This window comes from Gorilla gorilla, chromosome 13, assembly GCF_029281585.2.
Source record: "Gorilla gorilla gorilla isolate KB3781 chromosome 13, NHGRI_mGorGor1-v2.1_pri, whole genome shotgun sequence".
Taxonomy (NCBI): Eukaryota; Metazoa; Chordata; class Mammalia; order Primates; family Hominidae; genus Gorilla; species Gorilla gorilla.
Genome location: NC_073237.2, coordinates 28,237,273 through 28,257,629, shown reverse-complemented (window position 1 = coordinate 28,257,629; position 20,357 = coordinate 28,237,273). Strand labels below are relative to the sequence as shown.

General features: G+C 40.7%; 1 long non-coding RNA gene across 2 annotated transcripts in view; it reads left to right on the top strand.

Moving 5' to 3' along the window:
* Window positions 1-20,357, top strand: part of LOC134756855 (uncharacterized) — an 88,224-nt gene that overhangs the window by 29,708 nt on the left and 38,159 nt on the right. The gene's annotated exons all lie outside the window — the stretch shown is intronic.

Below are 20,357 nucleotides of genomic sequence, written 5' to 3'. Positions count from 1 at the left end.
ACCTTTCCCAGCCTCTGGTAACCATCATTCTGTTCTCTATCTCCATGAGTTCAATTGTTTTAATTTTTAGCTCCCACAAATGAGTGAGAACATGCAAAATTATTTTGCCATGCCTGGCTTATTTCACTTAATGTAATGTTCTTCAGTTCCATTCATGTTGTTGCAAATGACGGGACCGCATTCTTTTTTTATGGCTGAATAGCACTCCATTGTGTATATGTACCACATTTTCTTTATCCATTCGTCTGTTGATGGACATTTAGTTTGCTTCCAAATCTTGGCTATTGTGTAAATATAGGAGTGCAGATATCTCTTCAATATACTGATTTCCTTTCTTTTGGTTATTGGTTATATACCTAGCAGTGGTATTGCTGGATCATATAGTAGTTGTATTTTTAGGTTTTTTTTTTTTTGGACAGGTTTTTGCTCTGTTACCCAGGCTGGAGTGCAGTGGCGTGATCATGGCTCACTGGAGCCTCAACCTCCTGGACTCAAGCAATCCTCCTGCCTCAGCCTTCCAGGTAGCTGGGACCACAGACATGCACCACCACACTCAGCTAATTTTTGGATTTTTTTTTTGTAGAGATGAGGTCTCACTTTATTGCCCGTGTTGGTCTTGAACTGGTAGGCTCAGGTGATCCTCCCACCTCCGCCTCCTAAAGTGTTGGGATTACAGGCGTGAGCCTATTTTTAGTTTTTTTGGGGAACCTCCATACTGGTCTCCATAGTAGCTGTACTAATTTACATTCCCACCATCAGTGTACAAGGGTTCTCTTTTTCTCCACATCTTTGCCAGCATTCATTATTACCTGTCTTTTGGATAAAAGCCATTTTAACTGGGGTGAGATGATATCTCAGTGTAGTTTTGATTTGCATTTCTCTGATGATCACTGACATTGAGCACCTTTTCAGAGACCTGTTCGCAATTTGTATATCTTCTTTTGAGAAATGTCTTCTTTTGACAAAAGATCTTTTGTCCATTTTTCAATAGGATTATTAGATTTTTTTTTCTAATGAGTTGTTTGAGCTCCTTATATGTTCTGGTTATCAATCCCTTGTCCAGATGAATAGTTTGTAAATATATTTTCTCCCATTCTGGGCTTGTCTCTTCACTTTGCTGATTGTTTCCTTTGCTGTGCAGAAGCTTTTTAACTTGATGTGAGCCCATTTGTCCACTTTTGCTGCTTTGGCTGTCTGTGCTTATGGGGTATTGCTCCACAAAGAAATCTTTGCCCCTAGACCAGTGTCCTGGAGAGTTTCCTCAATACTCGTGTATCTTTCAGAATTAATTTAGCATGGGAAGCATAAATAAATTGATATATTTTCTTCATAAATGGAAACATGCTAGATACTGTTTTCCCTTTTCTTCTACTTTTAATTATTATGAACATATCTTCTGTATATAATTTTCTTTAATGTTTGTACAGTCTTCTTTGGTAAGACTATAACATGACTTATTTTCAATCCTATATCCGTGGATATTTCTTTAAAGTTTTTTTGTTCTACCAAATAACACTGACATGAACCTCATGTGTATAAGTTCTTGTACACTGGTATGAGTATATAACTAGGAGAAATTCCTAAGAGTTGAATTAATGGGTCAAAAGGTGTGTGTATTTTAAATGTTGATATTGCATAATTGCCTACCAATTGTATGAATTTGCACTCTCACCAAAACTCTGTAAGGGTGCCTCTCTTCCTATGCTTGTTGACTCAATATTATCAAATTTTTGATCTTTGTCGATATGAGAAGTGCAAATTTGTATTTTATATATTTATAAATGTGTTTCAATGTATGATAATCACCTTTTTGCTTCTTTTCTGTGAAATATCTCTTCCTATTCTTAGCTCACAGATTATTGGGCAAAAATCACTTATTGATGTATAAGTGTTTTTTAATATTAAGAAATTACATATGTATCAGAAATACTTTTTCTCAGTTTGTCATTTGATATTTATGATGAGTTTTTGCCTCACGTAAATTTTTGGATTTTATGTAGTTGAATTTATTAGTCTTTTATTTTATGGCTTCTGTGGGTCTTTTTTTTTTTTTTGAGACAGAGTCTCACTGTGTTGCCATGATGCTGGATTTCAGTGGTGCCATTATGGCTCACTGCAACCTTGATCTCTTGGGCTCAAGCGATCTTCCCACCTCAGCCTCCCCAGTAGCTGGGATCACAGGCATGTGCCACCATACCTGGCTAATTTTTATTTTTATTTTGTAGAGATGGGGGGTCTCCTGTGTTGTCCAGGATGGTTTTGAACCCCTAGTCTCATGCAATCCTCCTGCCTCGGCCCTCCAAATTGCTGCGATTACAGGCATGTACTACTGTGCCCGGCCATGGCTTCTGTGTTTTAAGTCACACTTAGAAAGGTTTTTCTCTTCCTGAAGTTATAAAAAAGTTCCAATTCTTCAGGTACTCATGGTTTCGTTATTTTTGATAAATGAATGAAGCTAGAACCTGTATTAGTTAAGAATTACACTGAGGTACATCTAACAGAGATTCAACTACAAAATAGGGTTTCTCGGGCTTCTGGATTCCTGAGAAAGGAAAGTTGGAAGTAGCATTACTTTCACTCTTACAACAAAAGAAATCACACATACAAGAAGAAAAGAAATCACAAGACACTCTGTAAATTCACAACTTTTCTTGAATTTGTCAGCAAGCTGAAGTTCTAGGTCAACTCAATTAACCTTAATCTAAGGAAAGACATCTTGAAGGAGATGTAGCACAGGTGCACTTGCTTATTTGGAGCCAACTCCCCCACTCCCCTCCCATCAAGCTTGTAAGAATACAGATAAAAGTTTTAATGAATTGCTAAAGGCCAACTGTAGCCCAGCGTGAGAATACAGAAATGCTGGGACTTACAAGTACAGGGAGAATTCACACTCACTTGCAGGGTCCTTTCCACGAACCTTAGTGTGTATTCACAAGAAAGACTGGGGGTAGTGTGAGAGTCCTGAAAAAATATCACTCGTGGTACAGGCCTGGGGAAAAGGAAGAGCAGCTGCTGAGGGGAAAGGCACCAAGCCCTTCCCAGATTCTTCTCCCTTCTCTTCCCTATGGAAACAAAAGCCTTAAGTTGCTAGATGAAGAGCAGTAAGTCCTGTCGTCAGGCCGTAAATCACGTATAGGTGAAGACCCATTGCAGCTGGAAAAAGGGAAAAGAAAAAAATCCTCTACCTTTGTAGGCCCCAGACCATCAGAAGTATTCCAGCTGCGGGTGGCATAGGATCAGGGAGAAGGCCCTGTCCTGAGACTCAGGGGCACAGCGCCTGTCTAAAACTGAAGCTGAATCGGAAAAACAGAATCTCCCCACCCTGACCAACCAGGCTAATAAGCATTAAGTAACAACTGCAGTCTACTGCTGAAATACCATCAAGAGCATGGAGGATGACATTGAGCAAACCTCTGGCAAACCAGCCTCAACCATAAACACAAAGTAATATTAGAGAAACCTGGAGCCTGTTATGTACTGACAGTAACATAGCAAGAACAAAACCCAAACACAGCTCAGCTCCTGACTAGACTGAATCAATCTCCCATACTAGAGTCCTAGCAGAAGGAAAGGGGTGATCATTTTCAGGTATAAAAATGATTTAACTCAGTCTACTCTCTTACAATAGATGTCCAGCTTTCTTTTCTTTTTTTTTTTTTTTTTTTTTGAGACGGAGTCTCACTTTGTCGCCAGGGCTGGAGTGCAATGGTTCAATCTCAGCTCACTGCAACCTCCGCCTCCTGGGTTCAAGCGATTCTCCTGCCTCAGCCTCCCAAGTAGCTGGGATTACAGGCGCCCGCCACTATGCCCAGCTAATTTTTTGTATTTTTAGTAGAGATGGGGTTTCACCATATTGGCCAGGCAGGTCTTGAACTCCTGACTTTGTGATTCGCCCACCTTGGCCTCCCAAAGTGCTGGAATTACAAGCGTGAGCCACCGCACCCGGCCCAGATATCCAGCTTTCAACAAAATATTATTATAAGGCATATGAAGAAGCAAGAGAAAATCACCATACTATAAAGTGACAAAGCAGGCCGGGCGCGGTGGCTCACGCCTGTAATCCTGGCACTTTGGGAGGCCTTGGCGGGTGGATCATGAGGTCAGGAGTTCAAGACCAGCCTGGCCAATATGGTGAAACCCTGTCTCTACCAAAAATACAAAAATTAGCTGGGCGCGGTGGCAGATGCCTGTAATCCCAGCTACTCAGGAGGCTGAGACAGGAGAATCGCTTGAATCTGGGTAGTGGAGGTTGCAGTGAGCCAAGATTGTGCCATTGCACTCCAGCCTGGGTGAAAGAGTAAGAGACTCCCTCTAAAAAAAAAAAAAAGAGAGAGACAAAGCAATTAACATAACCAGACTTAGATATATGATACATATATTGGAATTATCAGAAAGAGAAACTTAAGGAACTATGTTTAATATGTTAAAGGATCTAGTGGAAATGGTAGACAGCCTTCCTGATCAGATGGGTAATTTCATCAGAGAGATGGCAACTCTAAGAAATAATAAAATGGAAATTCTGGAAATAGTAAGTATAGTTACACAGATAAAGGTTGCTTTTGTCAGGCTCACCAGTAGTAGTTTTTTTCCTCCACAGTGGAGGAAAAAATAAGTGAACCTGAAGATAATTCCATAGAAATTATCCGACATGAAACAGAAAGAAAAAAGTGAAAAAAGCAAAACAATACCAGAACAGAGCATCCAAGAGCTGTGGCACAATATTAAACAAACACACGTATATGCAATTGACATCCCAGGAGAAAAGAAAGATGATGGAACAGAAGAAATATTTGAAGAAATAATGGCCAGGGGTTTTTCAAAAAAGAAAAACAACTCTTTTTTTGAGACAGGGTCTCATTCTCACCCAGACTGGAGTGCAGTGGCACAATGATGGCTCACTGTAGCCTCGACCTCTCAGCCTCAAGAGACCCTCCCATCTCAGCCTCCTGAGTAGCTGGGACTATAAGCATGCACCATGTCACCCAGTTAATTTTTTATTTTTTGGAGGGATAGGGGTCTCCCTGTGTTGCCCAGGCTGGTCTTGAATTCCTGGGCTCAAGTGATCCTCCCACCTTGGCCTCCCAGAGTGTTAGGATTACAGGCATAAGCCAACATGCCTGGCTGAAATTTTCAAAACTAATGATAAATACCAAGCTAAAAATCCAAGAAGCTCAGAGAATACTAACCAGGGTAAACATTTAAGAACAGACCTAGACATGTATTATTTGAACTGCTGACAAAGGAAGACAAAGATGCTAAAGGCAGCTTGAGAAAAAAGGAAACATTATATAAAGAGTAACAAAGATAAGAATTATAGTAGACTTCTGATCAAATCTATGTAAGCTAGAAGACAGTGGAGTGGCATCTTTAAAGCACTGGAAAAAAATGTGTCAGCATGGAATTCTATACCACGCAAATGATATATTTCAAAAATGAGAGAGAGATAAATATGTTTTTCAGGCCACTAGGGTTTCTCTTCTTCAAAAAGTTGGCTGCCAATCATTGATTCTCTCACTTCTTCCTAGCTAACTGAACCTGTATTTTAAAAATTAAGGTAAAATTTTCATGTCATAAATTCACCATTGAACTATTTTAAAGTGTGTAATTCAGCAGGTTTTAGTACATTCACAACATTGTGCAATCATCACCACTAATTCTAGAACATTTTCATCACTCTCAAAGAGAAACCCTGTATTTATTAGGCATTCACCTACTATTCTACCTTCCCCCTAGTCCCCAGCAACCATGAATCTGCTTTCTGTCTCTATGGAATTTCCTATTCTGAACATTTCATATAAATGGAATCAGAATATGTGACCTTTTGCACCTGACTTCTTTCGCTTAACACAATGTTTTTAAGGTTCACCCGTGTTGTGGAACCTATTACTACTTTATTTCTTTTTATGGCTGAAGAATAATCAATTATATGGACATACCACATTTTGTTTATCCATTCATCATTTGATTGACATTTGGGTTATTTCCAGTTTTTGGCTACCATGAATAATGCTGCTATGCACATTTGCATACAAGGTTTTGTTCCTGTTTTCAGTTCTCTTGGATATATACATAGGAGTAGAATTGCTGGGTCATGTGGTAATTCTATGTTTAACTTTTTGAGGACCTATCAAACTGTTTTCCATAGTAACTGCACCATTTTACATTTTCACCAACAATGTATGACGAACCCTAATTTTTAGTTAGAGCTGCAGAACCCTGAGAACACTGCGATTCCCAGTTCCCCAGGATGAATTGTGATTTCTAAAAGCCAATTGAGGGATATTATATTTTCCAAAAATTGCCATGATATTTATAGTCCGACATGCTTTTACTGTAACTTGTCACTTCATCATCATGAGATGGTGTCTGTTTCCTCTCCTCTTGACACTGAACAGATCTTTGTGACTGATTTAACAAATAGAAGATAGTGTAAGCGTTGTTGTGTCATAAAAGGCAATATGGCTTTTGTCTAGCTTTTTTTTTTCCTCAGGATACGTGCCCTTGAATCCCTGAGTAGCCATATAGGAAGTCCAGAAGATTATGCAGAGAGACTACATAGAAATAGAGTGAGGTGTTCAAGGACCCCCAGTTGTTACAGCCTCAGCTATTTATCTTCTCAACCCAGGCATCAGATATGTGAATAAGTGAGTCTTCAGATGATCCAGCACCAGCATTATCTGACTGCCACTGTGGCCAGATCCCAAACAAGACTGCCTAGCTGATCCCAGTCAGTCCCACAAACAGAGATAATAATATTGTAATTGTTTTTTAAGCCACTCACTTGGGGGTTATTTATTAATCAACAATAGATATCAAAGCAATTGGTCCCCTTTGTCAGATTCCCAATTTTTAGACTTTTTAAAATTTTTTTTTATTTTTATTGAGACAGAGTCTCGCTCTGTCGCCCAGGCTGGAGTGCAGTGGTGCAATCTCAGCTCACTGCAATCTCTGCCTCCCGGGTTCGAGCGATTCTCCTGGCTCAGCCTCCTGAGTAGCTGGGATTACAGGCACCTGCCACCATGCCCAGCTAATTGTATTTTTAGTAGAGATGGGGTTTCACTGTGTTAGCCAGGATGGTCTTGATCTCCTGACCTCATGATCCGCCCGCCTCGGCCTCCCAAAGTGCTGGGATTACAGGTGTAAGCCACCACGCCCTGCCTAGACTTCTTTACATCTAAGGATGGACATGGGACCCAGTTCTGACTAAGAACATACGGGGGAATTTTCTGGGAGGACTTCTGGGAAGGAGTTTCTTTCTGATATAAGAGACGGGTTATAGGAGGACTTGCTTACAGCTCCCCAGCTTATGCTCCCTTGCTTCCTGCCCTTCGGTAAGAAGTATGGACATCATGCTTATACCTAGAGCAGCCATTTGTGGTCCTGAGGTGATGGGCCAGAGGTTAAAACATCAGTATCTGAGGATGATGGAGAAGAACGGACAGTGTTAGGATATCCAATGACATTAATCTCTAAAGGAACCCTGGAACCTCCTGAGTTTGAGTACTGTTTCCGAACCAGAACACTTCTATTTCCTCTACCTACTTTTCATTTTCATGTACCATGATTCTGGGTTATAGCTGTTTCCTAGTTTCATTCAAGTTGCAGTTTTCTATTTTTCTTGTTGTTTTGAGGTGATTTTCTAGAGAAGGAGTAAGAAACCTATTTATTCATGATCTTGAAACTGATCAACTTTATTCATAGTAAGAAAGTTCAAGTTAAAACGATCTCATTTTCATTTCAGGTTGACAAAAATAATATTTGATTATACAATATGTTAGGAGAGGTATGGGAAAGAGACACACCTATATAATGCTGGTTGGAACATAAATTGGAACAAACGTTTGGAGTGCCATTTAGGGGTACTTATAGAAATGTGAAATGCACATAGCCTTTGATCCAGCAGTTCCCCTTCTGGGAATTTACCTAATAGATAAACTCATATATTTGCACAAAGACATATGAAAGGATATTCACTGCATCATTATGTGTCCAGAATTGGTGGGTTCTTGGTCTCACTGACTTCAAGAATGAAGCCGTGGAGGCTCATGGTGAGTGTTACAGCTCTTAAGGTGGCGCGTCTGGAGTTTGTTCCTTCTGATGTTCGGATGTGTTCGGAGTTTCTTCCTTCCAGTGGGTTCGTGGTCTCGCTGGCTCAGGAGTGAAGCTGCAGACCTTGGCGGTGAGTGTTACAGCTCATAAAGGCAGTGTGCACCCAAAGAGTGAGCAGCAGCAAGAGTTATTGCAAAGAGCAAAAGAATAAAGCTTCCACACTGTGGAAGGATACCCCAGCGGGTTGCTGCTGCTGGCTGGGGCAGCCTGCTTTTATTCTCTTATCTGGCCCCACCCACATCCTGCTGATTGGTAGAGCCAAGTGGTCTGTTTTGACAGGGCGCTGATTGGTGCGTTTACAATCCCTGAGCTAGACACAAAGGTTCTCCACCTCCCCACCAGAGTAGCTAGATATAGTGTCCACACAAAGGTTCTCCAAGTCCCCACCAGAGTAGCTAGATACAGAGTGTCAATTGGTGCATTCACAAACCCTGAGCTAGACACAGGGTGCTGATTGGTGTGTTTACAAACCTTGAACTAGATACAGAGTGCCGATTGGTGTATTAACAATCCCTGAGCTAGACATAAAGGTTCTCCATGTCCCCACCAGACTCAGGAGCCCAGCTGGCTTCACCCAGTGGATCCTGCACCGGGGCTGCGGGTGGAGCTGTCTGCCGGTCCCCGCAGACTGCGCCCGCACTCCTCAGCCGTTGGGTGGTCAATGGGACTGGGCGCCGTGGAACAGGGGGTGGCACTAGTCAGGGAGGCTTGGGCGGCCCAGGAGCCCACGGAGGGGGTGGGAGGCTCAGGCATGGCTGGTTGCAGGTCCCGAGCCCTGCCCGGCGGGAAGGCAGCTAAGGCCCGGCGAGAAATCGAGCGCAGCGCTGGTGGGCCGGCACTGCTGGGGGACCCAGTACACCCTCCACAGCCGCTGGCCTGGGTGCTAAGCCCCTCATTGCCCGGGGCCGGCAGGGCCAGCCGGCTGCTCCGAGTGCGGGGCCTGCCAAGCCCACGCCCACCTGGAACTCCAGCTGGCCCGCAAGCGCCGCGCGCAGCCCCGGTTCCTGCTGGCGCCTCTCCCTCCACACCTCCCTGCAAGCTGAGGGAGCTGGCTCCGGCCTTGGTCAGCCCAGAAAGGGGTTCCCACAGTGCAGTGGTGGGCTGAAGGGCTCCTCAATTCTTTAGAATAGTGAAGCAGTGGAAACAACCTAAGCGTGAGGCTCATTAAATAAATTATTATATATCCTCACAATGGAATATTATGCTACCATTAAAAAGGATGAGGTAGATACATATGGTCTCGTATGTAGGTGAAACAAGTGTATATAGTGTCCTCTCTTTCTCTCTCTCTCTTTTTTTTTGGTGATGGAGTTCCACTCTTGTCGCCCAGATTGGAGTGCAATGGTGTGATCTCAGCTCACTGCAACTTCTGCCTCCCAGGTTCAAGCAATTCTCCTGCTTCAGCCTCCCGAGTAGCTGGAATTACAGGTTTGTGCCACCGTGCCCGGCTAATTTTTGTATTATTAGTAGAGACGGGGTTTCACCATGTTGGCTAGGCTGGTCTTGAACTCCTGACCTCAGGTGATCCACCTGCCTCGGCCTCCCAAAGTGTTGGGATTACAGGCATGAGCCACTGCGCCTGGCCTGTGTCCTCTCATTTTTGTAAAAAAAGTTTAGAAACACATACACACACACACACACACACACACACACACACACACGTATATATATGGATCATTAAGGGCTATCTTAAAGGCTGGCTACTAGACAGGTAGATGAGTTTTCTATTTTCCACTTCTAACAGATTGTTACAAGGCAGTATTTCTTTTCTTTTCTTTTCTTTTCTTTTTTGAGACGGAGTTTCACTCTTGTTGCCCAGGCTGGAGTGCAACGCTATGATCTTGGCTCACCGCAACCTCCACCTCCCAGGTTCAAGTGATTCTCCTGCCTCAGCCTCCCGAGTAGCTGGGATTACAGGCATGTGCCACCACACCCAGCTAATTTTGTATTTTTAGTAGAGACGGGGTTTCTCCATGTTGGTCAGGTTGGCCTCGAACTCCCGACCTCAGGTGATCCACCTGCCTTGGCCTCCCAAAGTGCTGGGATTATAGGCATGAGCCACCGCGCCTGGCCTGGTAGTATTTCTCTATCGCCTGTCCAGCGATGTTCTGCATGGCCAAGTGACGGCTGGGCTGGCTGTGTAATGTACTACCTTCTATTTGCTTTCCATCCTTTCCTGTCTCATGTCCCTTTTCCTTGACTGTCCTTGTGAAGAATTAGCACTTAAGCTTTGCCTGGCCTCTGTTTTCTAAGCAGATGGAACTAAGACAAACAGTGCAGCTTAAGTATTTCATCATACTAGTTTTAAATGGGGGGGTGGGGAGAGAACAGGAAGTGCTCTCAGGATATGCGATTCTCAGTGTGTTCCATATCAATGTACTTGTCGAGAAAACTCTTGAAAGTACAGAGAGAATAGAAGTCATGGTATAAAAGATCTGCCAGTGAGCACTGAACCTTTGGAGATTCCTTTTCCATTTAATTTGTTTCTCTTCAAAATCACGATTGAAATGCCCAAGAGAATATAAAAATAGAACATCTGTATCTGTATTAGAAGGACATTTATATTTTGTGAAATATCAGCAAGATACAGTGCAAATATGCCCAGATTGAAGGGAATATTAATCAGCTTTTAATTTCAGGAATGTAGAAGAAAAACTCACTTGGAAAATAAGTAGATTAAAGTCTCCCAAAGAGGTCCCCTCACAAACTCAAGTTCAGAGGAGCAGAGCTGGGAGTGAGAGTGGGCTGTGGGATAGCATGGGGAGGGGACCAATGACCTTGGACTCTGACCATGGCCCAGTCTTGGAGCAGCTCTCTCCTTGCTCACTCTCAGCATTTCCTCAGAGTAGATACCTCTGGGCACTACTACAGTACCATCGCTGCAGGCCCCCCTACAAAGAACTGTGCCTCAACTAACTTACGGTTGTCACACCATCACAGAAAAAAAGCAACTGCCAGCTACGTCACCAAATGTGGTGTACCTACTCTTTTTTAAAATTTATTTTTATTTTTTATTTTTTTTATAGAGACAGGGTCTCTCTATGTTGCCCAGGCTGGTCTCAAACTCCCTGACTCAAGAGATCCTCCTGCCTCGGCCTCCCAAAGTGCTGGGATTACAGGTGTGAGCCACAATGCTCGGCTTCTTTTTTTCTTTTTTTAAACAGGGTGAAAAATTATGCACTTTATTTATACAACTTTGCATTAAACACTTGCATTTTAAAATAGTCACACTTTAACAAGACAATTACCTATAATAAAGTCATGCTTCATGAACATGTAGTATAGTTCAGGTATTGAACTGCTTGTTTTTGTAAATAAAGTTTTATTGGAACACAGTCATGCCCATTTGTTGATGTATTGTCTGTGGCTGCTTTCTCACTGCAGTGGCAGAGTTGGGTATTTGGAACAGATGCCTGCCAGTCTAAAATATTTAGTATTTCACAATGTGGCTTGCAACAACACTGTAGTTAAAAGCAGCCTGTGATAAATAGTTTCAGTAACAGTATATTCTCTCACTTGAACATTTTCCCCAAGCCCTAGTACAAGCATGTCCTATAGGCTCAAAGACCTTTTATCTCTAGATATAAATGCTGTATAAAGGCTTTTCCTTTATAAAAAATCATGTCTTTTAGAAACATTTTAATCCTAACCTACCTGATACGTGGTGTTACATACAATTTGACAAAGTAGTAAACTCTATAAAGCACCTTTAGGTGAGGACCAGTTTTCTACTGAAAGGGGACACAATTTAATACAGAATGAGAAAATTTGGACTTCAAGCACAGAAAGGGTTAAGCCCTCTAGAGCGTCTTCTTCCATTTCAGAGGATTATTTACAACCATAGTAAACCCTAAAGTTCATATTCACTTTTCCAGATAACTGCAGAAAGGACCATTTTAGGCTATTTATTTCTAATTCACCTACATCTATCTCTTGGAAATATGAGGACCAATAATTGTTTTAACTACATGGGCTTTTGGGAAGAACTCACGATATTAGCCATCATTATAATTTCAGGGAGCATGACTCCAATATCCTAGGAGTGTCACTTTTATATTTACAGCTCTTCTTGAGTTTGTGCGAAAAATTTACATTCCCATGTGGGTCCTATATAGGTGTCTAATAACCATACCATTTTCTCCTTTTGGAGATGGTTGGTCCCTTTCCCACCCTTTCCCTATGTCTTAGTCTGTTTTTGCTGCTCTAACAGAATACTTGAGACTGGATAATTTATCATGAACAGAGATTTATTCAGTTCGCAGTTCTGGAGGCTGGGAAGCCCAAGCACATGACGCTGGGATCTTGTGAGTCGTCCCATGGTGGAAGGCAGAAGGCAGAAGTGAGTGCATGAGACAAAGGGAGGCACTAGGGGCTGAAATCACTTTATAACAACTTACTCTCATGGTAACTAACCTGCTCCTGTGATAACGGCATTAATCCTTTCATGAGGGCTCTGCTCTTGTGACCTAATTACCTTTTATTAGGCCTCATCTCTTAATACCTTTGCACTGGAGATCAGGTTTCCAACACATGAACTTTGGGAGGCACATTCAAACCATAGCACCCTGTTTCTCCTGAGCAATTGTAATTCCAAGCTGGCAAAAGTACTCAAGATTAGGGGCTGAAGATAACGATGGACCATGGGTGGTGGTCAGTGGGGAACAAAGCTCAATTGGATATCATCAGTGGCTTCACTGGAGAATAAATAGGCTTGGAATTTTGAAGAACCAATAAACTGCTTATATGTAAGAGTGAGAAAGATGTAATGCACAAAAACCATAGAGCTGTAAGTTCAAATTTGGGGTAAAAACTATAACAAAATTGGCTTGCTTATGGCCAACTACAAAGTAGGTTGCAACCTGGCTCAGTGCTGCATACTCAGAAGGTTCCTAGTAATTGCTTTCTGATGAGGAGGTGAATCACCACAGAACAGTGGTTTTCAACCTTGTTCATTTGTCACTAAATATCGTGCCGAAATATTTTAATGTTTTATATGATGAAAGAATAAAGGCAACTTAAATTTATCTCTATAATATGCTACTTTTACTTTCATTCTGCAGTGCTTTGCTGAGGGAGAGAAAGGGGTAGAGTTACAGCACATATGCTGGAAACTGTGCACTGGGTAACACTGGGCACTTGAATATCATTTCCCAAATGTGTCAGGGTGTAAAAAAGCTTGGGAGCTGCTGCTCTAAAGAATAGGTCTTGCCAAAATCAGGTAATCTTTAATACAGAAACATTCCAACTGGATGGAGGTGGAGATATCACCTGTCATGACTTGGCAAGATTAAAAAAAAAAATCCACTAAACTTAAAGTATAATAAAAAAAAAAAAAAGAAAAAAAAAATCCAGGTCCGTGACATACTCATTAATCATCTGCTCCACCAGCCAGACAGGTGTTGAACAGGAAGCCAGGGGTTAGTTACAGCTTGACAGGAATATTTTAGCACAGAATCAGAAGAGACAATATCATTTCCCAACTAGAAGGCTTGGGCAGAAGCTGCTATCCTTGCTGGGATGGATGCTAAAGGAGTGCAGGGGTGTACTGAGTACACAGGAGCAGAGGAGGGATTAGAGCAAGGAGCAGCCAGCTGGCAGACTATCCTCCATGACTCAGAGCAGAGAGGTCAGGAAGGAGCTGAAGTAGGCTGACTACTAAGTCCCCACAGCTGGAGTGTTGTTAATTCTGATCAGCCTCCTGATTCTTGCTGCTCCATACTGGCTTCTTGGATCCACAGCTATACCGGCCAAGCTTGGTGAGCCATGGTCAAGAGGACCAACAGAGTGGGCTACTCAATTTTCCATCCATCAATCAGCTTCACTTTATAGGCTAGCTGCTTCACTGGAGTGTGAGAAGTAGCTGTAGGTACTCTCGTAGGAGAATGAAAAAAGCGGTGGGGAAAGAATTTACTAGCTTTTCAAGAAGAAATGATATTTACAATAAGAGGTAGGTAGGTAAAATACTGACGGGAATAATGTTAAAGGAAAAAAACCAGCATGTGAAATTATTTGAGCACTAAGAGTATATAACCATGCAAAAATGTGTCCATGAGAAAAAAGACCAGAAATACCCCATACTGATAGCATTATTTATTATGGGGGATAAAGTTGTGGGTATATTTTTCCATTTCCCATTCAGAATTCTGAAAATGGAAAAATATACCCACAACTTTACCCCCCTAACAAATAATGAAGATGCACTGTACTTCTATAGTTTAAAAAAGCATTTCAAAAGTAAACAATTAGGGCGCTTTCAATCCAATGATAGATTAAGTTGATTCAGACCATTTCTCCTGCCAAGAACAACTAGAAAATAGTGACAAAATATTTTTAAATAATGTTGAAAGGCATTGTAAAACCCCAACAAAAGTTTGATAAAACTATCAAAAATTACTTTAAAAACTTTGGTAAAACTACCAAAGCACTGAGGAATTATGGGGTCAAGATTCAAGTGAGAGGGAAAGCTTACTGAAGTGAGCCTGACATTTGGGGCTGTTCTTCCTCTTAAGGTCAATGACAAGGGCTAACAGGCCGAAAAACTGAGCAGAAAATTTGAAAGATTTATAGGTTAAAGGGAACAAAACTTGGAATTTGCTTGATAAGAAGGAGGGGTTCTGGTAAAAACCACAGGCTTTTGGTCAATCCTGAAGAGCTGTACCATAGCAGTAAGTATGAACTGGAAATAGATAAGCTGTCACAGGGATTGAATCTACTTTGAATCCTCTCAGTCTCTGATTGAACTATGGTGATCTGGAATTGCCAGTGCCTCTAGCTTAGCTACCAGCCATGAGATACCAAAGCCTGACAACTATAGTAAGAGAAAGGAAAAGTACAAGCTAGTTTCATTTATGAACACAGATATTAGCAACCTAAACAAAAGATTACCAAACTAAATCCACATATAAAATCAGCAATACACTATGAGTGAATTGGGTTTATTTCAGGAGTACAAAGCAAGTGTAAGATTGAAAGAGCAATCACTGCAATTCACATTAAGAGAATTAGGAATAAAAATTATATGATCATATTGATGTAGAAAAATATTTTGATAATATTAAACATTCATTCATTAGGAAAACTTCTCTCAAACAAGGAAAGGATGAAATCTGATAAAGAATACTAAGCAAACATTAAAAACTGTGAGTCAGTCTCCTTTCCTTGCTCAATAAAGCCATTTTGGCAGCTTGGGAGGCATGCCCTGCTCCCAGAGACCTCAATTATGTAAGTAATAAACCTTTTTATACCCTCTTATTGTGTGTGGCATCATCAGTCTTGATATTCAAACCAGATTTTGGGTGTGGGCCCATCCTGTTGCTTTAGGATGGTCAAACAAATCATAAAGCTTCTAGAATGTAACATAGAAGACTATCTTCATTACCTTGAGGTTAGGAAAAATTTCTTAAAAAGGACACAAAAAGCACTAATCATAAAGAAAGATTGACACACTGGACTACATTAAAATCAAGATCTTTTATTTTCAAAAGATGCCTTTAAGAGAGTATAAAGGTAAGTACAGAAGGGGAAAAATATATATACAAAATGTTTAGCCAACAAGGCAGTTGTATTCAGAATATATAAAGTTCTGCAGGACATAGTGGCACACACCTACAATCCCAGTGCTTTGGGAGACTGTGGGTTGGGGGGTGGGGGTTGTTTGAGGCCAGGAGTTCAAGACCAGCCTGGGCAACACAGCAAGACCCTGTCTCTACAAAAAAATTAAAAAGTTAGCAGGGCAGAGTGGCCTGTGCCTATAGTTTTAGCCACTTGGGAGGCTGAAGTGCATGGATCGCTTGAGCCCAGGAGCTCAAGGCTGCATTGAGCTATGATTACACCACTGCACTCCAGCCTGGGTGGTAGAGCAAGACCTTGTTTCTTAAAAAGAAAAAAAAGTTCTACAAATCAACAAGAAACAGACAGACAACCCAACAGACAAATGAGCAAGGGACCAGAACAAGCGTTTTACAGGAAAAGATAACTATTAATAAATTGCTAACAAATGAAAAGGTTTGCAAACTCACTTGAAATCTCAGAAATATAAATAAAGCCACAATGAGTTACTAATATAGGCCTACCAGAGAATATAAAATTTAAAAAATTGACAATGCCAAGAGATGATGAGGATCTGGAGCAACTGAAACTCCCAAACACAGCTGGTGGCAGTGTAAATTGCTACAACCACTATAGAAAACTGTTTGGCAGGATCTGGTAAAGCTGAATATGTGCATTTCCTGATGACCCAGAAATTCTACTCCTAGATTTGTACTCAAGAGAAACACACACATGTTCACCAAAAGACATATATTTGAAAGTTCAAAGTGGCGTCATTTATAACAATCTCAAACCAGAAGCAAAAAAAAAACTGTACATCAGCAGTAGAATGGATAAGTAGATTGTGACATATTCATATAATGAAATGCTAAACAACAATGAAAATGAATGAATTACTCCTATACATAACTGCACAAACATAATGTTGAATAAAATAGTATATACTATATAATTCCATTTACAGTTCAAAAATAAGGATGTTAAAAGGATAGAAATTACCTTTGGGGAGAAGGGAGGGTAGGAGGTGATTAGGAGGGGATACAATAGAGTTTTGAGGTGCTAGTAACATTATATTTCTCAAATATCATGGAAGTGGATAATTTGGTGTGGTCTCTTTGTGCTAATTCATCAAGATGTACACTTGAGATTTGTATATTTTTCTGTATGTATGTTATACTTGGATATGGTTTGGATCTGTGTTCCCACCCAAATCTCATGTTCAATTATAGTCTCCAGTGTTAGAAGTGGGGCCTGGTGGGAGGTGATTGGATCATGGGGGCAGATTTCTCATGAACGGTTTAGTGTCATCCCCTTGGTACTGTCCTCACAATAGTGAGTGAGTTCTCATGAGATCAGGTCTGACCCAGCACAGTCCCAGTTGTGGTGGCCACAGGCTTGCTTGTTTCACCAGACCCGCAGCCTCAGATGGCTCAGCACAGAGAGACTCTGTTTGGGAGAAAGTAAGGGAAGAGAACAAGAGTTTCTGCCTGGTAATCCAGATAATTCTTCTGGATCTTAGCCATAGAGTTACCAAGGTGGTTGGGGCATCCCTTAATGCAGATATGGCTACAGCGATCAAAAACATAGTATCACAACACCCAAATCCCTTTGAATAATTAGAAAGTCTTCCCAAGAAGGATGGGTATGAACAAGCCCAAACTGAGAAGACTACAATAAATACCTAACTCTTCAATGCCTAATGCACTGGTGAACATTTGCAACCATCAAGACCATCCAGGAAAACATGACCTCACCAAATGAATGAAATAAGTCACCAGGGACCAATCCCAGAGAGACAGAAGTATGTGACTTTTCAGACAGAGAATTCAAAATAGCTGTTTTGAGGAAACTCAAAGAAATTCAATATAACACAGAGAAAAAATTCAGAATTCTATCAGATAAATGTAACAAAGAAATTGGTATAATTAAAAAGAATCAAGTAGACATTCTCAAGTTGAAAAACGCAATTGACATACTGAGGAATGCATCTGTCTCTTAATTGTAGAATTGATCAAGCAGAAGAAAGAATTAGTGAGCTTAAAAACAGGCTACTTAAAAATACATAACCAGGGGAGACAAAAGAAAAAAGAATGAAAAACAATGAAGCATGCCTACAAGATCTAGAAAATACCCTCAAAAGGGCAAATCTAAGGGTTATTGGTCTGAAAGAGGTGATAGAGAGATACATATAGAAGTTTCTTCAAAGGCATAGTAACAAAGAACTCCCCAAACCTAGAGAAAGACATCAATATTCAAGTACAAGAAAGTTATAGAATACCAAGCAAATTTAACCCAAAGAAGACTACCTCAAGGCATTTAATAATCAAACTCCTTAAAGTCAAGGACATATAAAGGATCAAGCCAGGTGTGGTGGCTCACACCTCTAATCTGAGCACCTTGAAAGGCCAAGGTGGGAGGATTGCTTGAGGTCAGGAGTTCAAGACCAGCCTGGGCAACACAGCGAGACCCTGTCTCAATTTTTTTTTTCTGTTCAGTTCTCTTGTTATTCATTCCTTTTTTTTTTTTAAATTTTACTTTAAGTTCTGGGATACATGTGCAGAATGTGCAGGTTTGTTACATAGGTATACATGTGCCATGGTGGCTTGCTGCACCTATCAACCTGTTATCTAGGTTTTAAGCCCCACATGCATTAGGTATTTGTCCTAATGCTCTCCCTCCCCTTGCCCCCCATCCCCCACTGTCTCAACTTTTAAAATAAAAAGGAAAGGATCCTAAAACACCAAGAGAAAAGAAACAACATGTAATGGAGCTCCAATATGTTTGGCTGCAGACTTTTCAGTGGAAACCTTACAGGGCAGGAGAGAGTAATATGACATATTTGAAGTGCTGAAGGAAAAAAACTTTTACCCTAGAATAGTATATCTAGCAAAAATATCCTTCACACATGAAGGAGAATTAAACACTTTCCCAGGCAAACAAAAGCTGAGGAATTTCATCAATACCAGACCTGTCCTACAAGAAATGCTTCAGTCTAAAAGAAAAGAACATTAATGAGCAGCAAGAAATGATCCGAATGTACAAAACTTACTGGTAATTGTAACTACACAGAAAAACACAGATGAAACAATCAAAAATAATAACTCCAACAACTTTTCAAGACATAGTACAGTAAGAAATAGAAACAACAACAAAGTTAAAAAGCAGGGTATTGGTGGATCACTTGAGGCCAAGAGTTTGAGACCAGACTGGCCAACATGGTGAAACCCTGTCTCCACTAAAAATACAAAAATTGACTGGCTGGTGCATGCGTGTAGTCCCAGCTACTTAGGAGGGTGTCGCATGAGAATTGCTTGAACCCAGGAGGCAGAGGTTGCAGTGAGCCAAGACCAAGCCACTGCACTCCAGTCTGGGTGACAGAACGAGACTCTAGCTCAAAAATAAATAAATAAATAAATAAATAAATAAATAAATAAATAAATAAATAAATAAGTGGGGGTATGAAGTTAAAATGTAGAGTTTTTATTAGTTTTCCCTTTGCATGTTTATTAGTTTACTTATGCAATCAGTGTTATAATCAGTTTAAAATAATGGGTTATAAGATATTATTTGCAAGTCTCACAGTAACTTAAAATCAGAAAAACATACAATAGATACACAAAAAACAGGAAGCAAGAAATTAAAACATACAACCAGAGGAAATCATTTTCCATAAGAGGAAGACAGAAAGAAGGGAAAAAAGGAAGACAATACCACAAAACAACCAGAAAACAAATTTTTTAAAAATGACAGGAGTAAGTCTTTATTATGGACTTAGTATTTTATTATGTTATTATCCATAATAACATTGAATGTGAATGGATTAAACTCTTCAATCAAAAGACATGGAGTGGCTGAATCAATAAAAAAACAAGACCCAGTGATTTGTTGCCTACAAAAATACACACTTCACCTATAAAGACACATATGGGCTGAAAATAAATGGATGGGAAAAGATACTCCATGCAAATGGAAACCAAAAAAGAGCAGGAGTTGGCTGGGTGCAGTGGCTCAAGCCTGTAATCCCAGCACTTTGGGAGGCCGAGGAGGGTGGATCACCTGAGGTCATGAGTTCAAGACTAGCCTGGCCAACATGGTGAAACCCCACCTCTACTAAAAATACAAAAATTAGCCAGGCATGGTGGCAGGTGCCTATAATCCCAGATACTTGGGAGGTTGAGGCAGGAGAATCACTTGAACGCAGGAGGTGGAGGTTGCAGTGAGAAGAGATTGTGCCATTGCACTCCAGCCTGGGCAACAAGAGCAAAACTCTGTCTCAAAAAAAAAAATAAAAGAGTAGGAGTAGCTATCCTTATATCAGACAAAATAGATTTGAAGACAAAAACTGTAAAAAGAGACAAAGAAGTTCATTATATAATAATGAAGCGGCCAATTCAGCAAGAGATATGGCAATTGTAAATATATATTCACCCAATACTGGGGCACCCAGATATATAAACAAATATTATTAGAGCTAAAGAGAGAGATAGATCCCAGTATAATAATAGCTGGAGACTTTAACACCCCACTTTCAGCATTAAACAAATCATCCAGACGGAAAATCAACAAAGAAAAATCAGACTTAATATGCACTATAGACCAAATGGACCTAATGGATATTTATAGAACATTTTACCCACTGGCTGCAGAAGATACATTCTTCTCCTCAGCACATGGATCATTCTCAAGGATAGATCATTTGT